This window comes from Aethalodelphis obliquidens, unplaced genomic scaffold (assembly GCF_003676395.1).
Source record: "Aethalodelphis obliquidens isolate GAN/ISIS:26980383/991018 unplaced genomic scaffold, ASM367639v1 scaffold8, whole genome shotgun sequence".
Lineage (NCBI taxonomy): Eukaryota > Metazoa > Chordata > Mammalia > Artiodactyla > Delphinidae > Aethalodelphis > Aethalodelphis obliquidens.
In genome coordinates this window covers 44,791,826-44,815,178 of record NW_020837952.1, presented here as the reverse complement: position 1 = coordinate 44,815,178, position 23,353 = coordinate 44,791,826, and the positions used below count along the sequence as shown (strand labels likewise).

At 38.4% G+C, this 23,353-nt stretch overlaps 1 protein-coding gene across 5 annotated transcripts in view; it reads right to left on the bottom strand.

Moving 5' to 3' along the window:
• Positions 1-23,353, bottom strand: part of SPIC (Spi-C transcription factor) — a 51,725-nt gene that overhangs the window by 26,695 nt on the left and 1,677 nt on the right. For 2 of the 5 annotated variants that reach the window (XM_027107326.1, XM_027107325.1), the window contains exon 1: positions 162-207. The gene's annotated coding sequence lies outside the window, so the exon portion shown is untranslated. Of the gene's footprint in view, positions 1-161; positions 211-22,884; positions 23,284-23,353 lie in introns of those variants that run through there. The other 3 variants (XM_027107328.1, XM_027107330.1, XM_027107329.1) reach the window with 3 other exon arrangements.

The following is a 23,353-nucleotide window of genomic DNA, read 5'->3' as shown; positions in this document are numbered from 1 at the left end:
TATATGGAAGTCCAAAAAATCTAAAAGAAAACAATTTTTCAACAGAAGAACTTTTGTTAGAGGCATCATAAAACTACAGTAATCAATATCATAGTGTGATATTGGCATAAGAATAGGCACAGATCAATGGAACAGAATAGACAGTCCAAAAACAGACTTACACTTGTATGGTTGATTATTTCTTTAAAAATGAAGCTGGGGGCTTCCCTGGTGGCACACTGGTTGAGAGTCCGCCTGCCGATGCAGGGACACGGGTTCGTGTCCCGATCCGGGAAGATCCCACATGTCGCAGAGCCGCTGGGCCCGTGAGCCATGGCCGCTGAGCCTGCGCGTCCGGAGCCTTAAAAAAAAAAAAAAGTAAAAATGAAGCTGGAATAATTTGATATCCAGATGGGAAAAAAGTGAACCCTGATTTTTGCCTCATAACATATACAGAAATTAGCTGATTAGTTGATTCAAAGATTTGAAGAGGTAAAACTATAAAACTTCAATATGAAAGCATAAGAGAAAAATTTAATGCCCTTGTGTTAGGCAAAAAAAAAAAAATTTTTTTTTGGCTGTGCCATGTGGCATGCGGGATCTTCCCTAACCAGGGATCAAACCCACACCCCCTGCAGTGGAAGCACGGAGTCTTAACCACTGAACCACCAGGGAAGCCCAAAAATTTCTAAAATAGGACACAAAACACACAAAACCTAAAAGAATAAGAATTGATAAGTTGAACTTCATAAAAATTTAAACCTTGGCTCGTCAACACCCATGAATAAAATTAAAAGCCAAGCCACAAACTGGGAGAATACATATGCAAAACTTATTTCTGATAAAAGTCTTATAGCTAGAACATTAAAAAATTCTAAAACTCAATAATAAGACTAAAATCCAAGTTAAAAAGGGGACAAAATAAAATAAAATAAGGGGACAAAATTTTTGAACACACATTTCACTAAAGAAAATATATGAACGATAAACATGAAATGATGCTCACCAGCATCCTTGTCGTTGGAGAAATGCAAATTAAAACCACAATGAGCTACATCTACAGGTATACTAGAATGGCTATAATTAAAAGGATTGAAAATTACCAAATGTTAGCAATGATATGCAGCAATCGGAACTCTCATATATTGCTGGTGGGAATGTAAAATGGTATAGCCCTTTGGAAAGTAATTTGTTAGTTTCTTATAAAGTTGAACATGCACCTCCTGTTATGACCCAACCATTCCACTCCTAGATATTTGCCTGAGAGAAATGAAAACATGTTCACACAAACACTTGTATGAAAACGATCATTGCAGCTTTATTCATAATAGCTCCAAATCGGAAATAACCCAAATTTCTGTCACTCATGAATGAATAAACAAATTGCCGTAGAGCCATGCAATGGAATTTTACTCAGGAGAAAAAGGAACAAATTATTGATATACACACGTTCAACATGGATAAATCTCAAAAGCTTTATGCTAAGTGAAAGAATCCAGACACAAAAGACTACAAACTTTAAGATTCAATTTATATGAAATTCCAGAACAGGCAAAACGATAGTGTCAGAGTCCAGATCAACAACTGTCTAGGGTTGGGGAGACTGGGAGAAGGGACTGGCTGCAAAGGAGCACAAGGAAAATTTGAGGGGAGGGGTGTTATGGTAATGTTCTATATTGTGATTGTGGTGATGGTTACATAACTGTATACATTTGAACCAATAATAATCAGAAGATATAATGAACAACTTTATGTCCATAATTTAAAATTTATATGAAATGGGCAAATTCTTTGAAAAACACAACTTACTGAGGTGACATCAATAGGAGGGTTTTTCTAAACTAAGTACATTTGTGAAAAAGAAGTTAATGCTGGCAAACAAACAAGCATCATACATGTCAGAAGTGTGAAGAGGGTACAATTAGGACTTTTTTTTGTTGTTGCTGTTTTGTTTGTTTTGTTTGGAGCTAATATGTTGAAACCATATTTATCCCTCCATTTTTTTCCATTTTTTGTTTTTTTGGCCACACCGCACAGCTTGTGGGATCTCAGTTCCCTGACCAGGCATTGAACCCAGGCCATGGCAGTGAAAGTGCTGTATCCTAACCACTAGACCACTAAGGAACTCCCTATCCCTCCTTTTCTTAGGAACTTTATCAATGAATACTATATCGTTTTCAGAAAAAATTCAGCTATATTTCTATATTTGTTTACCAGAAACCTGGAGACATGTATTGTTCAAATTAATTATAAAAGCCCCCCAAAATTAATTATAAAAGCACAAAAGAAAAACAAATGATTAAATATATAAAGGACATATATAACTCAGTATGAAAATAAGTATATACCCAAGATATTAAAAAATTATGATAGAAAGAACAGTCTCAAAGAATTTTTTTTCTTTCATCCTGTCTTTGCAATTCCCAGTTTGGCTTTGGTAGAAAATCAAATCTTACTTAATATGTCTTTATGAACATCTGGTAGTGGGTAAGAGAGAAAGACAGGTCTCTGGACTGAATTTTTGGTTCCTTTAAACAGAAAACTATTAAAGAAATTATACCCCCCCCTATTTTTCTTACACTTAAAAAAAGATAAAGCTAAAATTGAATCTGTGAATTATTGACCTTGCTTCTGTGTATCAGCACTCATTCAAACTCATTAACATACTATATTTCCTCCTGTAAGTCTTCTATTTTTGCTCTTTCTTTTTTCTCAACTTAAGAAATCAAGAAAAATCGTTAAGCGCTCAGACTCTTTTTTTTTTTTTAATTTTATTTAGTTTTGGCTGCATTGGGTCTTTGTTGCTCCACATGGGCTTTCTCTAGTTGTGGTGAGCAGGAGCTACTCTTCGTTAAGGTGCACGTGCTTCTCATTGCGGTGGCTTCTCTTGTTGCAGAGCACGGGCTCTAGGCGCACGGGCTTCAGTAGTTGTGGCACGCAGGCTCAGTAGTTGTGGCTTGCAGGCTCTAGAGCACAGGCTCAGTAGTTATGGCACATGGGCTTAGTTGCTCCGTGGCCTGTGGGATCTTTGCAGACCAGGGCTTGAACCCGTGTCCCCTGCATTGGCAGGCAGATTCTCATCCACTGAGCCACCAGGGAAGTCCAGAGCTCAGACTCTTAAGGTTGGGGACAGACTCCTTGGGTTGAAATCCTCGCTCTGCCATTTTCCAAAGTCAATTTTTCCTATGCCTAATATGAATAACAATAACAATGACAACATCACTGACATTATTTATTATATGGCCCAGAGGGGTTAAGTAACTTGGCCAAGGTCACATAGCACTATCTACCTGGAAAAAGCCTCACCTCTATGGAAATACTTTGCAGAGGCAAATTAATCCAGACCCTCCCATTCAAATCCGGGAAAGCAAAACTACATTCAACCCACCAGTGTTGATTGCATGTGTAGAAACAGGACAAGACTTCTGCCCTTTGGACCTTGATAGTCTCAAGAGGAGGTGAATGAGGAAACAGTCCAACTAGTTACGCATGAGAAATGACATGGGAAAAAAGTTCAGGGAGCTTAGTTTTAAGCATGGATGTGGGGTGAGGGCCTGGAGTGAATCAGGAAAAGCCACAAAGAGGAGGAATATTGGAAAGGGAGCCTTAAAACACACTCTTCAGAATCATCTTGAACCAATGGACTCTGCCAACGTCTGCTAACACAATTTTTGTAGTAGCCCTTCCAAAGTGGATTGGCAAAGCTAGTCTGGTGTACATAGGGTGACCAGCTGTCCCTGTTTGCCTGGGACTGAAGCATCTCCCAGGATGTGGGACTGTCAGTTTTGAAACTGAAGAGTCAAAGCAACCCTGGGCAAACTGGAAGAGTTAGTCGCTGCTACAGAAGTAAACTATAACAATGCTTGCTAACATCTGTTGATTACCTGTAATGCGTTAGATGCACACTGTTCTAGGAATTTTCCACATGTTTGCTCATTTAATTCTCCCAATAACCTCACCCCCATTTGAATACTATCATTAGCTCCATTATGCAATGAAGGAAATCAAGGCACACAAATTCTCAAGGTCATGCTTCCGGGAAGTGTTGGGACCAAACCCAGACATTGTCCTGCTAGGGTTGACCTTTTTCACTATTGTTCTATCCTGGGCAAACATCAAAATAGCCAGCTGCTGAGGATCTTGGATCCCCCAGGAAAATGGGAAGGGTCAGACCTGAGAACCAAAGCATTAAAAATGTCTTTTAGTTTGATCCCAGCATCTCTAGACTCCCAAATCCATGACTCTCTAGGGCAAAATTCCTCCTGCATTGGATGAAGTTCTAGGTCCTTAGAACAGTTTGCAATGGGTTCTTACTTGTTCCCAGGCAACTATGGTTTAAATGGGACTCAATCTCAACACTGCTTAGCTAATATTTTTATCTCTTTTAAAAAATAATTATCATTAGTTGAGAATGTACTATGCACCTGGCATTGCTCTGAACGCCTTGCCTGTATTAAATCATTTAATCCTTATTTCTTGCATTAGTCATATACATGCCTGCAGAAGAAGAGAAATTTGAAAGTTAGCTTTTCATCTTCTTTCAAAATTGGTGATGGCTAGTTGGATAAAATAAGTCCATGGGGAATGGAACATATATTGATGCTTCAATGAGTATTTCTCCTAGTATATAAGTGATTTTGTTTTCTCAGAACTAATCTCTGCTTTTGCAATATTCTGATTTATAACCTATTTGTGTCCCTTTTAAACACAACTTCATTCTCCCAGTCAAAGGTCTTCTATGGAAGTGTTCTTGGTGATTTAGAAACTCGTGATCTTGGTGTAAAGGAGCTTTGGAAATGTTGTTGATTGCTTGCTTGTTCTTAAAGTTTTTATCAGGCAGTTTATATGCCCTCCATGCTTTAGGGGAGAATGAGAAACCACCAGCATCTGTGGTCTTTGTTGAAAGATTGACTTAGAGCACTAATGCTTTGAGGGAGAATGGATTTGAATGGAAGGGGCATTTTTTCCTAATTCTCACCCATCCACCAGATCCTTGGATTTCTGTTGCCAGAATGCCCTTACTTTCAAATGGGATTTCCATTTCTCCTCAATTTTTATGTTGCCATAGGACAAACAGTCATAAAAATTCATGTCCCCTGCCAACCACCCCACTCAGAAACTTCATTATTTTCCTCCTTCAAAACTTCTAAGGAGGGAGAAACCATAACTTTCCTTTGAAACTCAAGCCCAGTGAATCAAAAACCTTTATGGTAAGGGAAGGCAATCACAGCTTGGATTCTTCCAGTCAATCTCATCAACAGTAAATTATATTTATAGCATTCTGTACACATCCTTGCCGAAAATGTACTGTCCTGTGTCCAGAGCAGTGCCTGGCACCAACCAATAAATGCTTCTTTTTGAAACCTTTGTATTTTAAAATAATTTTAAACTTTAAAGAGCTTCAAGAACAGTACAGCTTCAGCAATTGTTAATGATTTGCTACATTTGCTTATCTCACTTTCTATTTTTTATCCATACATAAATTTTTAATGAATCAACAAACATCATGCTCCTTTGTGTCTAAATAGTTCAGTATCTATGTCCTTTAAACAAGGACATTCTCTGATATAGCTGTGAAATAACAGAAGACATATATTGGTCTCTGCCCCCAGTTCCTGATACAGAGCTACTGAAACCTTTGTAAATTCCTAAGTGATAAGACAGAGCACTAGGCACATCTTTTGTTCTATTGAGGTGACACTGGGTGGGCTCCTGGATGGCTCCTAGAGGCAGGCTGGTCACGAGAAAGACCAAGCCACGATTAGAAGCTTGGAATTTTCAGCCGCACTCTCCATCCTGCAGAAAGAGGAGAGGGATTAGAAACGAAGTTAAAAATTGATCACGCCTACGGGAGGAAGCCTCCATAAAATCCCAATAGCGGGACTTCCCTGGTGGTCCAGTGGTTAAGAATCCGCCTTCCAAGGCAGGGTATGCAAGTTCGATCCCTGGGGGACCTAAGATCCCACATACCGCAGGGCAACTAAGTCCATGTGCTGCAACTACTGAGCCGTGCCACAGCTAGAGAGAAGCCTGCACACCACAATGAAAGATCCCGTGTGCTGCAGCTAAGACCCAACACAGACAAAAATAAATAAATAATAAATATATCTTTTTTTAAGTTAAAAAAAAAATCCCGATAGTGTGGGATTTGGAGAGCATCCACGTAGGTGAACTCATCCACTCTGGGAGGGTGACGCACCCCAACTCCATGGGGCCAGTAGCTCCCGCACTCAGGATCCTCCCAGACCTTGTTCTATGTTCTTCATTTGGCTGTTCATCTGTATCCATTATCATATCCTTTGATAAACTAATAAACACAAGTGTTTCCTTGAGTTCTATGAGCCACTCTTGCAAATTAATTGAACCCAAGGAGGGGGTCATTGGAACCTCCCATCTACAGCCAGTTGGTCAGAAGCACAGGTGATAAGCTGGGCTTGCAACTGGTGTCCGAAGTCAGTATGTCAGGTGAGGGCGTGGGGGGCTGTCTTGTGGAACTGAGCCCTTAACCTGTGGAATCTGATGTTATCTTCAGATAAACAGTCTCAGAATTGAGTTAAATTACAGGACACCCGGCTGGTGTCACAGAGAATTGCTTGGTGTGGGGAAAAAAATCTCTTGGTGACCAGAAGCATCAGAAGTGAAGTGTTTTGTGTGAGTAGTAAAGGAGACTCACAGGGAAGAAACACACAGATGGAAAACTGAGTTTTTTCCTTTTTAATAACCATGGTGTAATTATAAGGTTTGGGAAATGTATTTTAGTTATAATACTCACCTAACATATTGTTTATATTTGAATTTCATCAATTGCCCCCAGAATATCCTTTATGGCAATTTTGACCCCTCTTCCAGGATCCAATTCAAGATCACACATTGCACTTTGTGGCTGTTCTCTTTAGTCCCCTGTTAACTTAAAACAATAAAACGGCCAGTTATTTTACCAGCAAAATGAGTTTATTCAGGAGCAACAAGGAATTGCAATTCTGGAAACGCATCTGTAGTGAACCCACATACAAGTTCGGTAAAGCAAAGAAGGGGAAACTATTTTGTAGAGGAGAAGGGGAAGTTGGGAGGGACTTTTATAAACAAAATGTTCACTGGAAGAAACTGGGAGTTAGAAGTATAGTGGCTTTTCATTGGCTGACTTATGATAGTCTCTCATTGGCTGAGCTCTTGCCAGACAACGACAAAATCTTTCTTCCTTCTGCTGGTGGTAGTAAAGTAGTCACTTCCTGACGGAGATGTAAGTTGTGTCTCTTCCTGTTGGAATCTGTATTGATGTGGAGTGGTACATGCAAGAGACGTCCCCCTTCTGGTCGCCTGACTCCATTTTAGTGAAATTTCTTCTTAGTTTTCATAGCTTTTATTAATTAATTTATTTAAATTTATTTTATTTATTTATTTGGCTGCATTGGGTCTTCGTTGCTGTGTGCGGGCTTTCTCTAGCTGTGGCGAGCGGGGGCTACTCTTCGTTGCAGTGCACACGTTTCTCATTGTGGTGGCTTCTCTCGTTGCAGACCACGGTCTCTAGGCGTGTAGTTGTGGTACGTGGGCTCAGAAGTTGTGGCTTGCGGGCTCTAGAGCACAGGCTCAGTAGTTGTGGCGCACGGGCTTAGTTGCTCTGCAGCATGTGGGATATTCCCGGACCAGGGCTCGAACCCGTGTCCCCTGCATTGGCAGGCGGATTCTTAACCACTGTGCCACCAGGGAAGTCCCCTTTCATAGCTTTTAAATCTGCAGAAATTTCTCAGCTTTTCTTTGTCCTTCATGGCATTGACATTTTGAAGGCCAATTGTTTCATAGACTGTCCCTTCATTTGGTTTCCTCACAATTAGATTCAGATCATGCACTTTGGGCAGAAATACTACACATACTGTGTTCTCAGTGTGTCCTATCAGGATGCAAATGACCTCAGTTTTCTCCACTATTGGCAGTATTAACAATACATGCTTCTTGAACTGAGTAGGTAAATTGAGGACACATAATCATATACATGGATTTTATAATTCTTTCTTATCCTCCATTTGTATTATTAAAAACCAATCTGTTCTTCAAAATCTTACTCTGATGAATCCCATAGGTGGGATTTAGTCAGAATGGCTGAGAGCACAGGCTTCAGCACCTGACACAGTGGTTCAAATCCCTGATTCCACTTAGCAATTGTGACCTTGAACAAATTGACCCCTTAGTTTCCTCATTTGGAAACTGATCATAATGAGAGTGTCTGCAGTTTGTTCATCTGTAATGAGGATTCAAGGAAGCAGTAAATGTAATAAAGCACTTAGCTCTTGGCTGGGCACAAAATAAGTGCTCAAAAAAATTAGTGATTGTTATTATTATAATTAACCCATACAATGGCAAGCAGAGACAGCTGGTTCTCCCTAAAAACTTCTTGACTTCTTTTGCCATTGGGAAGGGGCCATATGATCAATTCTGGCCACAGGACTGTAGGTGAAGTGCCATGTGCCACTTCTGGGCTGAGGACCTTACAAGCTGGTGCTCTTCCCCTGCCACAGTGACCTTGAAGGCTGCATGTTCCAGATGGAGTAGCTACAAGGTGGAGATAGTTGCCTATTTAAACTGGTGTGGGAAAAAAATCTCTTGGTGACCAGAAGTGTCCTAAGTGTTCTGTGTGAATAGTAAAGGAGACTCACAGGGAAGAAACACATAGGTGGAAAACTGAATTTAAATAAATAAGAAGTAAACCTGTTTGTCTTAAGCCATGGATATTATATTTTACTATAGTAGAATCTAACATTTCCTTGATTAATTTGAGTAGCATGTCCACATAATGTGTAAACAACGATTTGATAATTATGCAAAAGACTAAAATATACTCTTGATTCTATCCTTAATGACAGTTCACTCTGTGTTTTTACTGATACTTATTCAACAAATATTTCTCGAGCACTAACTGCATGCCTGATTGTCCTGGCAAGTGGCAGGAAAACCAGGCAGAGTTCCTGTAATCATGAGGGTGATAGTCTAGGCCTTAATCAAACAATGGCATAGGCAAATGCAGAAGTGTAACCAGTCTTAGGCTATGAAGAAGGGAGAGGACCACAGTGCTATGAGAGGCTAAAAGTGAGAAACAGATCCACCACTAGCAATGGGATCTTGGAACACTTAGCTTAATAGCTAGTAGTTTCCCTGTAAAATGGGTACATTGGCCTAGCTGGTCCTGAAGGTCCCTTCCAGCTCGCATAGTTTATATTTTTGTGTGGATTCCTCTTTTTTCCTTGTGTGAGCATTTTTTAATTGAAAAAAAAAAACTAATTTAGCAGAAACATTGGCTAGCACATGAGGCAATGTGACTTCTTTTCTTACTGCTAATTTAAATCCAGTAGTGTTAGGCAGCCTCCCTCAATGTTTTTGCTGAAACTTTGGAATAATGCTTACTAATCATCTTCAGGGGAACTTTGTGAGCTATGAGTAAGCAAGTTTCATTGAGTGACAAAGGCAGGAGGCTTACATCCATTTAGCAAAGATGACCCTCTCCGGGGGTAGAATTTGAAAAGCCCCTGAAGAAATCTGAGGGTGGGGGAAATATTTCCCCCTCTAGCTACCTGAATTCCCATATTATTTGTAACTTCAGAAAATCCTAGAACAACAATGAAAGTTTTTACTTGGGAACAACACTGTTCTTTTTTTCTGATGCTTCAGTGTGAATGTCTTATGGTAGCTGGAAGTCACTGAGGGATAAGGAAGGGAAAGAACTCAGAAAGATCTGGAGCTTGAGGGACTTGGCCAGAAAACGCAGATATGAGTCTGTGTGCAGAGGTCTTGTGCTCTAGGAAGGCCCTGGCTGCCAGGCTGAAGAGACCACCCACAGTGAAGGATCCAGGGATAACAACTCTACCTCACAATGTTGCCAAGGGCCAACAATGAGTACCTGGCATGTTTATTACCAAAGAAGTTCACTACCTTGTACCAAGCACCATAATAATGTGAAATAGTAGTCTTATATAATCTAAAGAAAAAAACAAAGTACTTTTAAGTCAGAAAAATAAGGGGTATGATTTTTCCCCCCTGTAATGACTGGAGGTCTTTGCTATGAGTTTCATAACACTTGTATACCCTAGATAGGTGTCAAAGAGGCAAACGACAAAAAAATTAGCACAAGCTTCAATTCATGTGACTTTGATTCCCACGTTGATGCCAGCGAAAAAGCCAATACATAACTGCAAAATAACTTTAAGAAAAATTACATGACTAAGCAAAGCTGGTATTAAAAGGCCAGTTCTTCTTTTTGTAAAGGACTCGAAACTTGCTAACATAATAGGAGCAGTTTTCTCATGCCCATAGAACCATTTTCACATCCCACATCTTGCCAGTTTGGTATTTCCTTCCTTTATTGCTTAAAAGATTGTCAGACATTTTGAAAGGAGAGAAGTCAATTAAAATGCATTTAGACGGTTCTTTAAAAATGCTGATAGGACAAGGCAAATTTAAGATATCAGAAACAATAAAATATGAGGGTTTTTTTTTTTTTGAGAAGGCAAGGAATCTTAGTGTTCTGTATCCTTGAGGGAAAATGCTATATTTTGTTAAAAGTAAATATGTTGTTTTCATTCATTCAAGCAAAGTAATTTACTTTACTTCATATTATTGTTGAGTTGTCTCAAACATTATGTCCACATATAGCTTGTAAGTAACTCTTCAAGGAAAAAAGAAAAAAACCCCCACATTTCTCCATGATAATACACATATCTAGGATTCTGAGGGGACTTTGGGGACCCAGTGATTTTCACAGCTTTTTCTTTTTTAATCAATGGAACTAGTTTCTATGTTAAGACTCTCACGAGGAATGTCAATATATAAAACACATGAAAGTCGCCCTGGTGGGAGAGGGGATTGAGGACCCCAACCCAAACTCAATCCAGTATTCATTTCAAATAAACTTTGCTTCACTACTTTATCACCAGAGTCCATCAAAGTATCTGGCAGAAAGATTTGTTGAAGAAATATATTATGCTGCCTCAGTCAATATCAAATAGAGATCATCACTTATAATACATATTAGAACATTTATAAAAATAAATAAAACCTAAGTATCCATCAACAGATAAATGGATAAAAAAGCTGTGGTATACATAAATACAATGGAATACTACTCAGCCATAAAAAAGATGGAATTTTGTCACTTGCAGCAACATGGATGGATTGGAGGGCATTATGCTAAGTGAAATAAGTCAGACAGAGAAAGACAAATACAGTATCACTTATATCACTTATATGTGGAATCTAAAAAATACAATAAACTAGCAAATATAACAAAAAAGCAGCAGACTCGCAGATATAGAGAACAAAGTAGTGGTTTCCAGTGGGGAGAGGGAAGAGGGGAGGGGTAACATAGGGCTAGGGGCTTAAGAGATACAAACTATTAGGTATAAAATAAGCTACAAGGATATATTATACAACACGGGAAATATAGCCAATATTTTATAACTATAAATGGAGTATAACCTTTAAAAATTGTGAATCACTATATTGTACACCTGTAATTTATATAATATTGTACACCAAGTATACATCACTAAAAGAAAAAATAAATTAAAAAATAATGTAATAATGGAAACTATTTAGTGTATTATTTTCAATAATAGTAATTGGCCAGGTAACAGCCTTAAGACACATTTTAGTACTTGGCAAAGCAAAGTGAATACGTTTTCATTTGAGAAGTATATTTTGAGTTGGAGGGACGGAAGACTTTAATATCAATTAATATCAGTCCCCTGTTTGAACACCCCAGACCCGCTTCTTTCCATCTGTGGTACTTAACCTCACTTTCCTCAGCTGTAAAGGAGAACAATAACATCAATTTTTATGTCCATTAATAAAACCCCCTTTTTTCCATGCATACCAATAGGGTTCACATGAGGTTAAGGGGACTCTATAGCAGTGTCTCATCGTGTGTGCTTAGGGGATGGGAGGTACGGAGGGGGTGGGATGACCCATCTTGAGCCAATGAATAGAGTGTTATTAAATGGATTGAGACCCAACTGAGAATATTTGGACTTTAGCTGGAGAGGGTCTACCAGTTTGCATGAAAGACTCTGGAGCTTCCTAAAAAGGCTCTTATTCCAAGGGAATTAGTTACTTGAGGAGAGAGCCAATTTCGAGTGTTGTGTGTTGTCTATCACTCAGATTTGAAGAACTTGTGCATCGTGTCAAAACCAAGAACTGGACAAGCTGTTTTGACACGAAAGTTTTAGTAGGACATGGTAGGGGAAGGAATGTCCTGTTGTTCTCTGTAGTGCAGTGATAGTGTTACCGAATCAGGTCCAGCTGCTCACTGCTCAAAAATCAATACAGAGAGAGACAAATGTAGGTAGAAATGAAAGTTGCTTTGAAGCAGAATGCTGGCAATCTGGAGAGATGGTGGACTCAGTGTTCCCCAAAAACCATTTCCAAAGATTCTGCTCAGCCATGAAAGCTTTTAAAGGGAAAAAGGGAAGTAATCTCAGTTAAGCATTGAGATAGGGGGTCAGAGTCGTCGCCATCCCCCACTGTGTGCAGGCTTGTGTGCGGGCTCGTCAGCCTGTGATTTTTCTTCAGGTGCTATCTGGTTCACACAGTTTGTTTATGAGGTTACTGAAGGGGGAGCTAGGGAAGAGATCTGGTCATCTGTTAATCACTTGTTCTTCATTTCTACTTCTTTGATCTACAGAAAGAATCAACAGATTAAGCAAGGTACTGTGTGGATGAAAGATCTGAAAGGTGTGCTAGGGCTGGAGACGAGTAGAGCATAGGGTGCCTGGTTTAAGGTTAGTGACAACACTAAACGTCCTCCTGCACCTCTTCCTGCCAAAACTAGCACAGTGTGAGCCTCCCTGTGTGATGGCACCAAAATGTCCACCTGTATCTGTCCCCATTACTTGGAGGCTGAGATGACATATCTGTGGGCTTTGTAGGGGGGCTAAGGATCTTCTAGTCACATCTAGAAGACAGAACCTAAGATACGCTCTTTATTAGTGTTAATAAATTTCCACCTTTTCATTTCACTTTCTTCCCCCATGCCTCCCCAGCAGAACATTTTGCCAACGTTAAAAAGAATGAGGTAAATCTATGTGTATTGATATAGAATATCAATATTCTATATCAATATCAATATATCAATATCAATATATAGATATCTATATCAATTTATCAATATCAATATATAGATATATTATTGTTAATTGTAAAAAGATAAAGAACAATGTAAATATCATGCTTCCATTGATAATAAAGGAATTATACATGTATATGCATGGAAGACATTGGAAGGATACACAAGACCATTTATAGTGATTAATTCTGAGAAGGTGATGGTGTGGAAATCTGGGGCAAGAGAGACTTCATTATTTACTTTTTGTATTATTTGAATTTCTTTTTTTGGACATATCTACATATATATGTTATTACATATCACATATATGTAACTTTTTAAAAACTATGCATTGCAAAAAATAAAATTTAAATTGAAAATGACTAAGTTAGTCTGAACTTTCTCATATTGACTATTACTATCTATCCCAAATAAAAGGAAAAGAAGGACATACCATTTAGAAACTATGTAAATATTTTCAGTTTTCATATATATGAGAAATATTTTCATACATATATGAAATATATATATATGTTAATAAGGAAGTTCCTTATTTTGGGTAGGCTGCTTTCTTTCCCAGAAGCAGAACACAGCAATAGTGCTTAAGAGGTCTGGTTCTGATGTCAAACAGCTTGGGATCCGATCTTAGCTCTGCCACTTACTAGCTATATGTCTTGGGTAACTTAACCTGTCTAAGCTTCAATTTCATTGCCTTTAAAATGTGGGAGAATAATAGTATCTACTTTTTAGGGTTATTTATGAAGAGTGAATTAAGTAGTGCAGTTGAAGCGATTACCATACTGGCTGACCCACGGTAAGCACTTGATAAATATTAGAAAATGCATTATGGTGAAAATAAAGGGCACACAACAGTGACGATTCGTGGGAAGCCAATATTTGTTTCCCTTTTTGAAAAATGTGGACAGCCAGTGACAAATATGGATAATAAAACACATTGAGATGTTCCATTTGTGTAATTAACAATCTAGTAATTTTCAATTACTGGTTGAAGTTTAGGTCTCTCAGTGACGGCAGACCTTTGAGTGTTGAATGGGGTGTGGATAAAACGGCAGAGTTTCCCAGTCAGTTTAGAAGAGACTGTGTTACCTATGTTATCTACTTGTCTTTCTGGATGCTCTTACTGTTCTTAGTTTCCCCATGTGTCACTTAACAAGGTGGAAAGAACCATGGACTGACGAGAAAGAGAATAATTTAAGCCTGACTCTATAACTAATGAGCTGGGTGACCTCAGGGCCATATTGCCCCTACTTGCAAAACAGGGAGACTGGCCCAGATGATCACCGAGTTTTTTCCAGATCTAACAATTCTACAAAAATGCCATGCCTGCTTAGCCCTTCTGGTCTCTACTGAGTCTATATCCTGTGTTGCTCCATTCTGATGAACTCAGGTTGCGAGGTGACAAGAGAGCTTTGCAAAGCCTGAACTAAAAATAACCTCCTCCATAAATATTTTATCAGAAGCTAGAGAGCTAAATAAAATAAAAGATAATTAAAAATCAGTATTGATGTCTGTATTCTGAGAATTTCACTTTGTTATTCATTTTGTGAACAGAAGTAAACCAAATTAAGAATGAAAATCCTTCGGAGTGTAAATGAAAGAAACAGATTTAAATTACTAAAATTTACTAAGAATAAGATTCATTTTGCTTTATGTCTCCCATTCAATTGATACAGTACTGTTAACAGGTGTACTCATTTAGCACATACTTTCCAGCATTTTGCAGAGATGTTATACCTTATGTGTAATAACGATTAAAGTGCTTTCCATTTGTGGAGCTGGTGTTTCATAGTTTACCAAGAGATTTTGTAGTTTAATAATTTACAACCAAAACGTCTATCTGGTCAGGAATTTGATAATATACAATACAGCTCTTTTCTCTTGTTAAAATGATAAATTGATATTTGAGTTAGAGTTTATTTTATAAAGCAAATATTGCAAGTTGGTAAAAAAATAAAAAACTGTTCAATAGAAATGCAAAATAGGGTGGTATGTTCTGGAATGCTTCTAACTTTTTCCCACAATAGTGAGTTAGGCAATATTCAAAGAACTTCCTTATTTTAACTTTAAAATTTAAAACAACTTCTCTATATCAATAATAAAGATTCTTTGTTTTTCACCAGGCAGGGAGGTCACTTCAATATTTGATATGCAACATGGTATTTGGTATAAGGCGTGTTGTTTAACCAGGCTATTGAAATCACACCATAATACCAGTTCATATGCTATAGGACCAACCTTTTATTCTCTATAATGCCAAAGTTCTCATGCAAACTATATTATTTGTTTTTGGTTTTGGAAGTTGGGGCAGAAACAGCAGTAGCAAATTTCATTGTTTCAGATACTGAAGAGAAAATTTTGAATTTTAATATAAACTCATTTTAGGTATTTTAATATCATTAATTTTTGAATAGATTGTTGTTTAGATTGGACTGCCTCATTTGAGTAGACTGGGGAAATTCCAAGGCTTAGCTTACTATTGTGCTAAGCCTCACAGGAAAGAAAAAGAAGTATATAACTGGGTACTTGCATATACACAATGATAACCAATAATTGTAGATGGGTCAAACTCTAAGCACCAACAGTGGATACTTTAATAGCATAAAAAAAAAAAAAAAACATTCTGGAGTAGGAGCACTAGAATAGCTAGGGAAGGCTTTGCGCGGGAGAAAGAGCCTGAAAAGATGCGTTGGATTCGAATAGGGGGAAATAAATGAAGAAAACATCCCAGGCAGGAGAAGCCATATATAAAACGTTACAGTATTAGTCAGGCAGAAGGCATGTCCTGAAGATAATATTGAAGAAATAGGGCACAGAGCATAGAACTCTAATTACTGAAGGGGTCTGTGGACAAGTAGCATTAGCATCCCCTGGGAACTTGTAGATATGCAGAACCAGAAACTAATTCCACATATTCAAGGTCTTTGGGTGCTTTGAAGATTGGATGTCTTCCCTGATGAAAATGCAAACTTCACTCTAGAACCAAAATCTAGACATTCCTGGAAACAGTCAGTTTCCCCCCCAATTCCACAATGTTTGCCTAATCTGGAGAGAGGTAGTTAGGTAGATAAGATTGTGGAAGTATTTGACTGCTGAGTTAAGTAGCTCAGGCCTCATCCACTCATGAATTCAATAAACATTTATTGAACTCCATTGTGGTAGCACTGGGGATACAGAGAAAAATAAGCCCTCCTTAAGCCCTGCCCTTAAGGAGCTCACAGTCTAATGGAAAAGTAAGTAACCAACAATTACAAATATCTTTCTGCAAATGAGTTTTAAAGCGTTATAATTGAGAAATAAACATGATTTATTCTGTTAACATTTATTGAATATTTAGTACATGCAAAATGGTGGTGTTCAAGGGTATCTGGGGTTGGGGAGAAGCAGAGATGGATCAGTTAAGTGGCTACCATCTAAGAGTAGGAAGTAAAGGAAGAATAAATAGGGGTTGGTCATTGTGAATTCAACAGAAGGTCAGAGAAAGAAGCAAGTCTGCATTAACCCATAAGTGGTAAGGTGAAGTAGAATTTGGATCACTGAGCAGAGAAATAGGGAAGTTGAGAGAGTGAACCATATTTGGGGAGTTTCGTTTGTTTTACTTTTTAGTTGGGGAGATATATGTTCAATTTTAGATATGTGGATCTTGAATGCATGTTCATAGAGAACCCTCTAGTAAGGAGGAGGAGGTTCAGGACTGTAGCTTAAGAGAAAAGCAGAGCTGAGGCAATGATTGATCAGATGCTTTTTCCTCCTAACAACCCATTTGAATCACTGGAAAGTAAATAGAATTGATTGTGCAGCTTGAAGTTGTCCGTTGATGGTTAATTACATTTTGTTTATTTTTAAATAAAGCTCCAAACCTTTGCTTTCTTAGCTGCGAACAACACAAGCAATTTTAGTGATCTCAATCATGACTATTATGTTCACTAATATGACTTTATTTCCTTTTCCTGTTAGTGCAACAGTAACAGCAAAAAATGACAATAACAAAGTTTTTTTTTTTTTTAAATTCCATTTTCAAAGTCCTACTCTAGTACATTTTGTCTGTGTGTTCATTTTTTAAATATATTGGCTGGGACCTCTCTGGTGGCACAGTGGTTAAGAATCCACCTGCCAATGCAGGGGACACGCGTTCGAGCCCTGGTCCAGGAAGGTCCCACATGCCGCGGAGCAACTAAGCCCGTGCGCCACAACTACTGAGCCTGAGCTCTAGAGCCCGCGAGCCACAACTACTGAAGCCTGCACGCCTAGGCCCTGTGCTCCGCAACAACAGAAGCCACCGCAACGAGAAGCCCACGCATCACAACAAAGAGTAGCCCCCGCTTGCCGCAGCTAGAGAAAGCCTGTGCACAACAACGAAGACCCAACGCAGACATAAATAAATAAATAAATGTATTGGTTAACTTCAAAAGCCACAGCTATCTTGTATCATACAAGATTTGAAAACTGTATAAATGGTCATTATAGTCAATGCATAGCTGAGTGGTTTAAATTCCTCAAAAGTTAATTGTGTAATTTAATTTTAACATGTAGATTTTGTGCTATATTTACCTATTATGCTCTTGCTCTCCCCCAGCTCCTGGCAAGATTTATTGACTATTCAAACTACCAGCTTCTGTAAGCTCCTCTATCTGGCACATCCACGTGTGGCATTATCTCTCATCTGGTAGGGACTGGATGAATCCTGCTGTGGTAGACTTGGTGGATAGAGTGTCCAGGGGTGATACCTGGGCACTAATGCCATTTCTCAGTGGTAGATCTCTCCTACATATCTGCGGTGTTGGCTCAGATTATATAACAGGGCTTCCATGTCGGTCTCCAAAGAGACCCTTGCAATCTAGACAAATACATTCACTTTCTAGGAGAGAAAACAGAGACTCCACAAGGAAAATTCAGAGTTATGGTTGATGGTGTGGGCTTTGGTGTTAGACTAGGGCTCAAATCCAGGCTCTGTCCCTTTTAACCAGATGACCTTGGGTAAGTAGAAACAAATAAGCAAAAAAAGCCAACTAGTTTACTTTTATTAAAAGAGTAATCCATGGTATAAAATTCAAACAGCACAAAGGGTATACAAGAAAAAGTGTCTCCCTGCACTTCAGATCTGCAGTCTACTCTGCAGAGTAACCATTCCTAAGGGTTTCTTGTACAAACGTTCAGAATTTCACGCATATGCATAGCATAATACAAATGTGGCTGTGTAAATGTGCAAGCACATCTATGTCAATTCCCGTAAGCGAAATTTTTGTCAGGGGTATATGTGCATTTAAAATTTTGTATGTAGATGCTGCCTAATGGTCATCCAAAAGATTGCACAGTGGATGAGAGCGACAATTTTCCCACGTGCCACTTCTTAAAAAATTTACCAGTTAGATAGGTGGAAATGTCATCCTAATGGTTTCTTCAAATGTTTTAAAAAATATAACACATAGAAAAACACACAAAATATAAATGTACTATTCAATGAATTATCAAAGAAGCAAAGAAGTCAGGTCAAAAAACAGAATATCAGAACATTCCAGAAACTTTCCTCATGCTTCCACCTACCCACTTTCTCCTTTCCAAAAATTTACATTATAGTTCAGTTTTGCCTGGTTTTGAACTTATATGCACGGAATCATACATAGTATGCTTTCTTTGGTGTCTGCTTCTTCTGTTCAATTATGTATTTATATTTCTCCAGTATACAACTGTACTTCTTTCATTTGCCTTGTTATATAGATGTCCATAATGTAAATACATTGCAATTTATGAATCCATTCTACTATGGACAGATATTTGGGTTGTTTACAGTTTATTTTTATGAATAATGCTATGTAAACATTTTTAGACATGTCTCTTGGTACACATGTGCATGCATTTCTGTTACGTCTATACCTAGGAGTATGGCACTGCCACAGCCATGTCAAGATCAGTCTAGCTTTTGTGAGGATGAAAGACCACATGGAGAGAGAGGCCAACCAAGTCAGCCAATGTACCAGCTGAATATAGCTGTGTGAATAACCTCCAGCAAGATCAGAAGAACTGCCTGGCCAATCCATATGATTGTGATAAATAATAATTACTGCTGGTTTAAGTCCCTACATTTTGAAGCAGTTTGTTACGCGGCAATAAACAACTGACATATAGAAATTGGTACTAGAGATGGGGTACACAGAAATTTAAAATACATGGCATTGACTTTGGAACCATACTGTGGGTGGAGGCTGGGAAAATGAAGAGGCTGTTAGTGAGAGCTGAAGGACTGGCGAAAATCTTTTAGGGTAAACAGCTGTGCAACAGTGGATAAAAATGTTCCCTGTAGTAACTTGAAATATAGATAACACAGTGAATGAACATGCCTAGCTGGCTGAGATATTTCCAGGCAGAATATTCAGCGTGTCATTTGGCTTCTCAGAGCTGAGTATAAGCAATGGGAAGAGAGAAAGACACTAGAGAACTGTTCAGTTTGTAAGAATAATTTGGAGGAGATACAGAGAGCCCAGGCTTCCTGGGTTAGAAAATAAAACGGTTCCTTATCCCAGGTTTCTCCAGCTGGCAAGAATTTCAAAATAAGAAATGCCCCCACCTTTCTATAATGAGATTTGAGAGGAAATAAAGCAATGAGAGAGAAACTCTCACTTCTGGTATAATAACTTCGATAAGAGAGACAAGGCAGTCTTGCCCTCAGGAAAAAGAGGAAGGTGGGAGGAAGGGGCTGGGTTGGTCAAGAGGGTGGTTTATGAAAGATCTGAGACCATAGGCATTGGGCTACTGTGGCGTGTGTTATGTCCTCCCTAGTGAATGAGGTCCTGCTTCCTCAGCTCTCCAGGGCAGAAGACAATCACAGCAAGACATAGTTTAGGAAGAGCCATTAATACTGTACTTAATGCCAGCCACATCCACTCCAAGGGGACAAATACTGGTATTAGAAAATAACTGTGAATACCTAGTGTGTCCAGCTACTATAACTTCCCCCTTCCTGCACCCTTATTCATGCATATGGTACATATGAAAGCAAATATGATCCTCCAGTGGACACTGTTCCCCTAGCCACAGCTGACTGGTACAAGTGTGGACACCTGATTACAAAGAATTTAGTGAGTGGGTGCAAATGGTAGGGATGATTTTGGAACAAGAGTGGCTATGAAGTATGGCCATAAACTGATGATTATTACAGATGGGTGTTAGGTACATGGGTGCTCATTGTTAACTATTCTCTCAAAAGAATATTATGAAATTTTGAAATTGTACCTCAAATGAGAATATGATGGAAGTGCCGACTAAGGGTTAAGAACCCTTAGTCTCAAAAAACTCAAAATATTCAGGAATTAGTTTAACCAAAGGTACAAGACCTGTACACTGAAAACTATAAAATGTTGTTGAAAACAAGTAAAGATGACCGTAATAAATGGAAAAACATCCCACATTCATGAATGGGGAAGACTCACTATTACAATGGCAATACTCCTCAAATTAATCTATGAAGTCAGTAAAATCCTTATCAAAATTCCAACTGCCTTTCTTTGCATAAACAAACAAGCTGATCCTAAAATTCAATATGGAAATGCAAGGGATCCAGGATAGCCAAGACAATTTTTTTTTAAATAAATTTATTTATTTTAATTTTGGCTGCATTGAGTCTTCGTTGCTGCATGCGGGCTTTCTCTAGTTGTGGAGATACCATATGACCCAGCGATTCCACTCCTAGGCATATAACTAAGAGAACTGAAGACGTGTATTTCCACAAAAACATGTACACAAATGTTTGTAGCATCATTATTCAAAGAGCCAAAAAATGGGAACTCAAATATCCATCAACTGATGAATGGATAAACAAAACATGGTATATCCATACAACAGAATATTACTTAGCAGTAAAAAGGAATGAAGTATTTCATACATGCCACAACATGGATTAACCTTGAAAACATTATGGTAAGTGAAATAAGCCAGACGCAAAAGGACAAATAGTGTATGATTTCACTTATATGAAATATCTAAAATAGGCAAATTCGTAGCTACAGAAAGGTTATCAGCAGCTAGGAGGGGAGCAATAGGGAGTTATTGCTTAATGGGTATAGAGTTTTTGTTTGGGGTGATGAAAACATTCTGGAATTAGACAGTGGTGACTGTTGCAAACCTTGCGGATATACTAAAAACCACTGAATTGGACACTTAAAAATGATATTATTGTATGTGAATTATTTCTCAATTAAAAGAAGACCCCTTAGTCTAAAGAGAAATTCTTTGACAAAGTACATGTTATTGAAATGAAACATTTGAAATACAATACATAATTTGTGAAAATCACACACCTCGTAGTGAGAGAGTAGCATTGACATATATACACTACCAAATGTAAAATAGATAGCTAGTGGGAAGCAGCCGCATAGCACATGGAGATGTGCTCTGTGACCACCTGGAGGGGTGGGATAGGGAGGGTGGGAGGGACATACAAGAGGGAGGGGCTATGGGGATATATGTATGCATACGGCTGATTCACTTTGTTGTACAGCAGAAACTAAAACAACATTGTAAAGCAATTATACTCCAATAAAGATGTATGAAAAAAAATCACACACCTAGTTATGATTTCAAAACATTCCTTAGTTTAAAAAACAATTATAAATACACAGCATTAAGTCCTTCTGAAGCTTATATTTATTATACTTATATATTTATACTTATTATATTTCATAGGTTTCTGCTTCATGGAATAAAATCTGAGCAAAAGAAAGTAACTTCCACTAGGTAATGTAACGCACAGAAATGTTTAAGTTTCTAACTTAGGAAACTACAGTATGGTCATGTGTTTGCAAATCCATTTACCAAATGTATAGATCACGGCTCAGTTACAGAAGGCATCATAATGCAGTTACTTCAGGCCTGGAAGTCAAATGATCAGAGTTGCTGTCCTGGCTCTATCACTTAGCTTGTTTCTACTTCTTCATGTGCAATTGAGATGTTTGGAATTGAGGTTCCTTCCAGCTTTAAAATTTTAAACTTATTTGATCGTATTGTGGCTTTATAGTCAAAAGAATTTTGAAATTGTTTTACTTGCTTGGACTGCATTTAAACATTCACGTTTTAAAATTTAATAAATTATTACTGGACCGTAAGATTCGAAAAGGATTGTCTACTCCACTTTTAATCAATTAGACCAACTGATCTCATTCTGCTGAGAATTAGCCTGAAGCAATACCACCATCTGGTGGTTCCTCTTCAAATATAACAACTTTCTTGAAGAAGAGAGCTTGGCCTCTCCTATCAAATAGGACAGGTGGTTCAGATATGCCTAGTTTAGGAAACAAGTTTAATAATATTGCATAATATATGTTTAAGTTAACTAATGTTTATGTTATTGGCCTTAAAAACGTATAATTCAACACATTCTCTCAAATATTTGTTTAGTGCCCAAGTACAAGAACAAAACAGTGAACAAAATAAACAAAAATACTTGCATTCATAGATGTTACATTCTAGTGAGAGGCAGTAGACAATAAATAAGCATAATAAGTAAATTATGTTTAGTGGTACCTTCTACTAAAAAATCAGGATAAAGGGGATGTAGAGTAGGTTGCAATTTTAAATATTAATAACATTTGACCAAAGACTTTAAAGAGGTGAGGTCAATTCCAAATGTTTGTCTGAAGAATAAAATTCCACAGACTTATAAACTAAATGTTTACCTTTAATTCTAGCACGCTACTATACTTGTTTCCTCAAACGTTTCTTTTTGGTAAGCAGGAACTGTAAAACCAGATCAATAGTCACAGGAATGACCGCATTTTGAAAAACGATGTTGCCTTCAAAATACATACCTTTTCTATAGAGTAATGACTGCCTTTAGCTAGCATCGGAGAAGGTACAGGTAGAAGAAAGGAGGGAGGGACGCTAACGCTGACCCTGCAGGCCACTGCGACGCCAAAAGTCTCTTTGGCGGCCTCAGTTTAGGCGGCTCCGCATTGGTGGCGCGGGGCTCTTCCTATTATTATAAGGTAGCCCTCTTTCCTAGTCGGAGGAAGGAGCCAGTGGAAAATCGGGTCAACGCCCGCAGGGCGCCTCAGGACAAGTCATTTCTGCGACGCCGCAAGCTGCGCCCGCTTCCAGTCAGGCTGCCGCATCGAGGCCCGACGCGCATTCCCGGTTGGCGGATTCACCACTTCTTGGTGTCAGAATTTAAAATGAAAATTCGAACTTCCCTATTTCGGAAGCCTTTCCTGTCCAAGAAAACAGAAGCAGGGGAGACTTGGAGTCCTTGAATTTTTTTTTTTTTTTTCCTTGCGGCTT